This window comes from Etheostoma cragini, chromosome 20 (genome assembly GCF_013103735.1).
Source record: "Etheostoma cragini isolate CJK2018 chromosome 20, CSU_Ecrag_1.0, whole genome shotgun sequence".
Lineage (NCBI taxonomy): Eukaryota > Metazoa > Chordata > Actinopteri > Perciformes > Percidae > Etheostoma > Etheostoma cragini.
This window is the reverse complement of record NC_048426.1, coordinates 7535430-7544746: the sequence shown is the minus strand read 5'-3', so window position 1 is coordinate 7544746 and position 9317 is coordinate 7535430.

The following is a 9317-nucleotide window of genomic DNA, read 5'->3' as shown; positions in this document are numbered from 1 at the left end:
GAATATTACTAGGCTAAAATGACTGAATGCTGGTATTTGGGAAAAACCACCACATGCCCTCTGTGCAACTGGAGAGTGGATTGAGTGAATGGGAAAAAATAGATCAGACAGAACCTGCGAATCCCAGTGAATGTCAAATCGCAGTCTGAGAGCCATTAATCACCAAGTGTGCATGTGTGTAGTGTCTGTATTTCCAAAAAACAGTTGGTTCAACAACTGAGAAATATAATATTGTAGAGAGCTGGCCAGAGTTAGTGGTGGGCAACTGCCCAAATGCAAAGTAAAAGTTGCATTAATAAAAAAAAACTGGGAACTTTATTTAGATATATAGATTTGTTGCTTTGTTCCCATGTGCACCATCTAATTTCAAATCCATAAACCATACGATTTATGTAAGTGTAATCCTAATGAAATACACACAGTTTCCAAGAATTTATGGAAAGTTGAAACTTGACCCTGACTGTGTATTTTGTTTGCTGTTGCTACCAGATTCCAGAAGTATGGCGGGTGGCCACAGCTTTTAGTCTTCTGGTTGTGATTGTTGTTGTTCTCGTCAGCCCATTAAAAAATGGTGGCTAAACCATAAATCAAGAAAAAGATTGAACCCCGGAAAATTTGAAACAAACACATAAGGATCGTAGTTTTGCATTAAAAATTCTAGGGTCTCCGAGTCCCTGTGGGTGTTTACTTTGTTGTCAAGGCTCAAGCTGCATACTGACATTGTGCAGGCCAGTAAGGCTGACCTCCAGAAAACCATTCCCTTCCCTGACTCTGTTTCGTTCAGCTCCATCTTGATGATAGTCCTATTTCCAAATCGGTGCTGTAGATTTTGTAGTTGCTGAGTGTGATGTGGTCTACTTACGGCAGCTGGGCGAGGCCCCTGTGTGCACTGTGCCTCAGCGAGGGGTTTGGATGTTACATTAAACAGAGCCCACTTAGACAGAGCCATTAGATGTAAATGGAGTCTGACAAAGCCTAACCTGCAAATTGGATCTATTGTGGTGGAGGGTGTTTTGGGGTCTTTATTGTCCCAAAAAAGTTTGACTGTGCATGTGTGCTTTTTCATTGATGACATATTAATACATAATTCCATCTGGGAGCTCTTTATACCTTTTTTGAACCACTGTTTTCTATTTAAGCTGCTGCACTGTAGGAATTGGTGTCCAAGGTTTCCATTGTCAGCCTTGGGCCAGTTAATGGCCAGTTCTGTCCCTGTTACAACACACAATAAAAATGCGTATTAAAACTAGTCCTTGCACAGCACATGTGCAGTTTACAATGATAATGGTGGCAGATCTTCCACTTAAAATTCTTAGGAATTTTTTTGGGCCGCCTAAATAGGTCAGTTGGTAGAGCAGGCGCCATATATAGAGGTTTACGACTCAATACTCATTACTCCGGCCCTTTGCTGCATGCCATTCCTCCTCTCTCCCCTGTCATGTCTCCAGCTGTCCTATTAAAGAAAGACAGAAAATGCCCAAAAATAAATCTAAAAAAAAAAAAGAGTAATTTTTGCAACAATGGGTCTTTGACTTCAGATACGCTAGATGTAGCAAAAACAGGCTTGACAAATGGCTAAATAGCAAATTAAGCTAACAATAGTTCCATGAGTTGGTTGAAAACGCCCTCTCAGTTTTCTCTTTTGTTTCCGCAAACCTTTTTTACATTGAGAACCTGTAAAAGTGTGATCTATGAAGTATGATAAGGAATAATGTAGTATCAGCTGTAAAGTTCAAATATAATCCTGTTTGGCTGCTCAGCTAGCTAACATATGATTTCATATATTCAGATAGTAACGGTATGTTTTTACTTTTAACCTTACTAGAGAAACATTACTTGTCAGTTTGGAACAGTTTTCCAAACATTGAGAAGTTTAACTACTTTCTCTCCTTTTTTAGGGAACCATTAAAAGACTTGTGGTTTTCCTTTTTTTTACTTGGACCAAATGAACTAAAGCTTCTTGTGGCAGGGGGATTTTTGAGCCACATTTCTCGGCAACGCCAGCAAGCCTGTCTAACCACAGACCAGTGAACAATCAAGCACTAATAACATGTTATACCTATAATAAGTCATCTTTAGACATGTTTGCATCTGGAGTAGAATTCATTTCTGTCTTACACTTCCTCCACCACTGAGAATATAATGTAGTAATTTCCGCTTGAAGATGTGTTTGAGTAAAGAGGCTCTCCATATCATACAAAAAGTAAGAGATGTTTGAAATAACTTGGAACGCTGCTCGTCTGAGAAACCCGGGTCTCCTTGGCAACCGCCTCCCCCAAAACACAAACGGGCCTTGATTCCTTTGCCAGGCAAATAAAAGCAAACACAGAGAAAATGTTTTCCCAAGTGATAGGCTCTGGAGGGTCCCTGTGGTGGACTTTCACTATGTGGGAACGCTCTGTGACCACTGAAGAGGTCTGTGAAATAATATCAGAGCAACAGCTGGGGTCTTTGCAGGCTAAAGTGTGCAGAATTGAGATCCTGTTAAGATTTGCTCTGGTTTCTATTTCCTCTGCTGTCTAGTGTATTTGCACTCAGACTGGCATAAAGCGGAGGCATAAAACCAGCTGACTTCTAAAAATATAGGTAAAACAACAAGAACTGAACTGACATTTGAGAACTGTTCTTTATAATTTTCAATGTTTCAAACAAGGATAAAACCGTTTTTGGACATACAGTATTCTGTGAAAACAGTGTCTAAGCTTTGAGCCTCGTGGTGGGCAATTCCCAAGTAGGGTTATTTTATTTTATATCAGACATTCACTTTATATACGTACCTGTTTTTGTAAATTCATGTTTTTATTATTACTGTGTTAAAATGTTACTATAATATCTGAAAGCCTACCTGCTGTAAAGAATACAAATATATTGTACTTACCCTTTAGGAGGAAAATTATCACAGAGAGTTGTGTTGAACTTTAGGCATTTGTTGTGAAAAGTTGCAAAAAAATTAAGATGGATGTGTTTTTGCCAGTTCGTTTTGGGGGATGCAACATTTGACTGACACTTATGTACTGGCCCTGCTAGGAGACGCTCTGTCAATCTCTCTTTAAATTACAATAATATACACTGTGTGCTGATTGAAATTCCACCTAAAGAACATCCTGTGTCAAGAGAAGAGAGTCAGCCCTTGTCCTCTCTACTATTGTTGTCTCCCTACCTATCATCTCCTCTCATTGGCATTCCTGACATCTCTCATCCTCCTCCACAAGTGACTACAAACGGCTTGCACCACATTTAGCTCAGCACCCCTCCCCACTTGTTTTCCATCTCCGTCTGGCAGCCTACACACTGGGTCCATTGTACATTGCACAGAGAGGCTTTGCCCATTTACTGGATACTCAACAAAGAGTGAAGCTGCTGTGACGACAGCGGGCGTGTCCTTCAATGCACTGCAGACTGTATTTATGTAAGACATAAACTGCAAATATCCAAATGTCCAGTATGTTTTCAAGCTACCAAGAGAACCAGAAAGTCAACACATCAGCAGCTTGATGTTTGCCTTCTTGTCCTTCTTGTGCAACCGTTTGGCATTTGTGTTCACAGTGGCTTCAGGCCTTGTGATTAGGTCATTGTTTTTATATCGGAGCTCAATTAAAGATAAGAATTAGGTGGAGTCACTCGTGACAGCTGCTGCATTCACAGTCATCCAATCATGCAAACTTCAGGATTACTCAGTGCACTTTTTCACTCAATGGTGTTTTGTGGATCAAGGGTCAAACTGTTTATTACAATCACATCATATTTACCTTAAAATTGGTGCACAGATTAATGTATTGGCTACTTGATTAATCCTGCTTAGTCCTTAGCAAGCTGTAAACACAACATTGACATGTAATCACAATATAAATTTGGTATGGTGAACTTTCCATATCCAGCAACATCAACTTAATTTGGAGTGATGATTGTTTGGACCTGGCAAGTGTAAGTCCAATATTCATTCTTCTTTTAGCTCTGTTTTGGTCTCCATCAACTTGAATAAATTGCTTTTTAGCTGTTTAATGGTCCACTATATGTTCACCAGCTACAGTAGCTACCTCTCTTTGTCTGTCGGCTGCAGGTAGCTTTCATTTTTATCCATCCCCAGACTAAGGGCGTAGTAGACTTGGCCCAGTTGCCTTGAACCGTGCCCTAGCACAATTGTCCCCACCCCGCTGCACTCACACTGCAATAAAACATTCAGGGCCAGAGCACTCTTACGTCATTACATTGTGGGACACGCTGACTACGTTTCCTTTAATCTCAAATGTAAGAACCAGACCCCTGGCACTCTTAGCGATCACTCTGATGCGTACCGTCCCAAGTCCAACCAAACTGTGCCCTGTCCGACCTCTTTCAAGTGGGCCGATTTAGCATACACTAGTCAAACGAATAGGAGTTTGGGGTCAAACGTGCTTGGGCACGATTTGGCTGGGCCAAGTGTGAGTATGCCAAACATGAAATAGATCTTTGGCAGAGCAACTGTATAATTATGAATCACCTATTTATACATATCTTAATTATCTTTGATGTGTATTATAAAGACATAACTGCATGTTAACCCACTTAATAAGAATCTGGATTGGGATGATACTGAAGTCTACTACAGTAAGACATAAATGGACTTGACAGGAGACAAAAGTGTCAAAAACATTTTACTTTTCTCTGACATTTTCTCCAGTTGCATTTCATATTAGTATGTTGGATCTGAGTGCAGCCGCCCACCTACAAGCCTGGGATTGAATCCCACCAGAACCTTCGGTGCTGTCTCTCCCATGCTTAAGCACCCTCTCAGCTTTCCAACTGGCCTAACATAATTACACAAAGAACTAAAGGATGAATGGACTGCCAGCTTTCCGTTACATTTTTCCAAATTAATCTATTTTATTCTTTCCATCATTCACCTCTGACCCTTACACTCAGTTACCCTCCTGTAGATCATGTAGGTATATATACTGAATTACAGTAAATATGCACAGTGGAAAACGGCATTAGAGAGCATAAAAACAGGAAAAGGTGACAAAAGACATAGGACAGACGTGATGATGAGGAACCCGCCGTTTCATGTGATCGGTTTAACAGCTGCTTCCTGCCTGTCTGAAGGGTGTGGCTGAACGTTATGTAACTGATCAGTAAAGCACATTTTCAGAGGTGAGACTTGGCACCGCATCTAACTTTAGTGCTTCTATTTGTACAGCAAAGAGGACATTGCATAACATGATTTAATTTAAGCAAAGATGTTCTAGGCTAAAATCGAAGCTCAGTTGGAGCTTCAAAACTATCTAACTTAATCTTTGTTATTATAATCTATCTTTTCTGCTTTTCCTGACCAGACCTGTTGCTCTTGGATTTTCATCCAAAGGGGCCGTCCTTGTATACCTTGATAACTAATCTTTGAAATGTTTAGGCTGCTTCAACCGAAGTGAGCCAAAACAAAGCTTATCCTTACTCTCACCGGTCCCTGCCATGTAGTATCACAGCTCAGACACAGATAACTGTAAGTGTGAGATAACCTGGACAGGCTGCTGCTCTCTTTGAGTTACTGATATCTGTGTAAAAAAAAAAGCTCACTTTACCAAAAGCATGATAAAAATCCCTTCATCATGGGCTAGGAAGGCCCTGAGGGACCAGTGGGAGAGGGGGGGATACAGGATTCAGAGTGTATGAGACAACAGGGAGGGGAGGTCTTGGCTTCAGGCCCGGACAGTGGCAGCTTGCCATGGTTTCATGTCTCTTTGCTGCTGCCTTTGTCAATGTGAAACCGCAGGCGGCCCACCTTTGCTGAGGGATTGTTTATGTGGGGTCAATTTTGGATTTTTAGTTTGGGCCGTCGGGGTAGCAAGGAGGTTCTGGGGTTCAGCTTTTCTACAAGATTACCCTCCTCACATTCAGGTCCATCTGGCTGTGTTCAGGCAGGCCGAGTCATCGAGGCTACAGGGAGGATGTTCTGGGCAGAAGCAGGGAGAGGCTGTTTTCTGATTAAACTCTCGCATCTGCTTCTCATCGACTCTATAGATTCAGATAACTGCCACATATAAAAAAAAAGGAGTGCTGGTGTTTTTTTTTAGGTGTGACAGCATCAGTAGGTTTGGAAAAAAAACATCAGGGACAGTGGAAGGATGTAGATACAGATGGCATTGTCTCTGTGATGAGAAGGACAACGCAGGATCTGATGTAACAGTACTGTTAAACCAGACCAAGTCCTAATGCAAAAACCAGGCTTGGGACAGGACAGGATGTGTGATTTATGTTATGTGGGCAGCTCCCATCAGATGTTTTGCTAAATTAGACTATTGGCTGCAGCAATGGTGTTGGAAACAAATCATGATCGTAACTGCATTGTAAACTTCTTAGGATTAGCTAGTCCCAATAAACATTCCAAATGTGTAAGTTAATTAGCAGGAGGCGCCTCAATAATTCACTCAGCCTGATTAACTGAATGAAACAAAACATTAATTCCCTGGCAGTGACTGACCCACCTGACTGGGGTTGAAGTTAAGCTAACATGGGTGAGAGCCAGAGTACAGAGAACTCTGTACAGCTGCTTTTCGGCCTCAGAGTCCGACTGGCACACAATCTCAAAGAACTGGGTGTTGTGTATGTTATAGCAAAGGTTGCACAGTTGAAGGAAAACCTTATTTTTCCTCAATCATCTTACTATATCTTACTTATTGTATTGTGAGAGATAGAATCCTACATGAACACAATATTTTCTGCCAAATTGCGATCAGTTTTGTTTATTACAAATGAGACAAGTCTGAACTCCCTTTTAAAGGGATGGTTCGGAGTAATTTCACCCTAGGGTCCCACCTCCAGGCGTAAATGGAACCAAGGGTGTATCATGTTAATTACCCCACTAACAATGCCCGGAATTGTACCAAACTTCTGCAGAAGTACAAATGGGGTGTGTACTCATAAAACGATGGATTGGAAAGTTTGTAAGTACACCAGGAGTTTACTTATTTTTATATATATAACACTTGCCTGATAGCTTATGCTCTGCTGCTACCGGCAGTAAGACAGGTGCTTAGGGACCGTCTTCAAACTACAACACCAAAAAGAGATACAAAAAAACTTTTTTTGAATTTTATTTTATATTTTATATTTAAATTGAGATAAGTTTGAAGACACTACCCTATTTAATAATTAAATTAATACATATTTTTGTTGTAGTTTGTAGACGGTCCCTAAGCACTCGTCTTACTGTAGTAGCAGAGAGCAGAAGCTATCAGGCAAGTGTTATTTAAATGAACTCCCGGTGTACTTACAAACTTTCCAATCCATCATTTGCACTATTGTAGAACTTTGGTATCATTCTGGGCATTGATAGTAGGGTCATTTATGGGGGCCTCAGTGCCTACACTAAGCTAATCAGCTGATAACGCTAACTCGCCCATCATCCAAACAAGGCTCGAGGTGGTTGTTGTGCAAAGGACCCTAGGGTGAAATTACTCTGAACCATATCGTTAACTAGTTTAAAGTTGGCAAGACTCACTCGGAAAATTGGTGGTTCAAAATCTGACAACAGTTGGTGTGTTGTTTGCTCATGTTGCCAAACTACCGTCAGTCAAATGTGTTCAATTGATAATTTTTTGTGTGGAATGATGTGTTCATGCCATATTGGAGTTATCATATGTATGAGTTTCTGACTTGTATATAGCTCATGTCAACTTCCAAGTCACAATTACAATAACACCAAGGTGCCTGAAAACAAAACAAATATGGATGCCTCACATTAGTTGGTCAATGTAGATATACCTTTACGATTTAAAGAAAATCTTTCCACACTCGGCATTAAAACTAAGTAGAACCTACTGAAGCTGTTGACTCTTCATTCCTGAGGCTAACACGTCCTGATGGTGACAACTGTGTTGTCTGTAAGTCCTGTGTGCCTAATTTTGCCTGCAACAGATGGTTTTATTGGCAGTCTTCATCAAAAGACCACAGTCAGTCCAAGGTGTGTGTGTGTGTGTGTGTGTGTGTGTGTGTGTGTGTGACTTATATTTGAAAACAATAGAGTTCAAATGTAGGCGGCCGAGTGACGCCATATATATATATTGACATCTGTTTAGTATCCAGGCAACAGTACAGTTTCCCTGGGTGCGGCGCTGCACAAACCGGTACAAAGATGTTTTTACAGTGAAATTAGTAGTGACCAAATGTGGGAAAAATGGAAGTTCGTATTTTAATTTGTATGACTTGGTGTGCAACTGTACAGCCAGTGTGTGCAGAAGCAAAGCTACCGTTCCAGTATGACAGTTACATATTCTTTTTAAAGTGATGTAAGAGTGAAAATGTCCCGCAGGGTGAAGCCATTCTTCCTGCTGTCAGTCATTATGTTTGGATATGTGTGTGTGAAGTGAGAAAGAGTGAGTGTTGCCTCAGTGTACTAACTAAGAAAGGTTTCTGAAAGCTGTCGGAGTTTCACTTTCAACCTCAAAAAATTCAAACTACTCTCATTATAAACGGTCAGTGTTGCATGCTACTAGTTTTACCCTCTCTGTAGTGCATGAGATGTTTAAAGGACAAAGGTAGAGTAAATAAAAATAATTAAAATGACTCTCAAATTTCCACCTTTGTGACAGCCTGAAAAAGAGTAACACAGTTTGTGTTCCTGTAAATGTTATGTAGGCTAATGACTGTTATTTGCTAAAGGGAGAAAAAAATAAAATATTTGAATTATTTGTTGTCCATGAACAACAGATCAGCAACTGTAAAATTTGTCTTTCTTTGTAGTTGTAAATTATAGACAAGCATACATTTCAACCATAGTGTAGAATCAGCTTTCCAATAATAAATCAACATTTTAGTATGAGATGTGTAGTTAGATTATTTAGTGTTTGTTTTAAATGCATTTATCCATAAGTAGCAGTTCAAGAAAATTCCTCTGTAAACACTTCCCTTTAAGTTCCCCTAATCACGTATAAGCAGCATATAACATTAAATAAATGGTTTATTACATACGTAATAAGTGTTTATTGATGTCTATGTAACAACTGTAAATCCTGCAGGCACCCATAAGTGGAAGCTGGTGCTTAAATAGGTAATGAAGGAGAATATAGTTGAAATAATATAAAATATGTCTTCAAAGGATGTTCTTATACAACGTACACATTTACGTTATACATACAATTACATGGTGTGGTTTAAACCATTTAAGTACTCATAATGCTTATAAAGTAAAGTGTTACCAACAACAGCACACTCAACACAAATATATACGTTCCAGTTTTTTCTTAAAAAATTAGTTACAACTGTATTTGTACGGTCTCACCACATAAAACACCTTGTTTCAATAAAATGTCTGCGGAAATTACCCAGAAATCATGGGACCTATA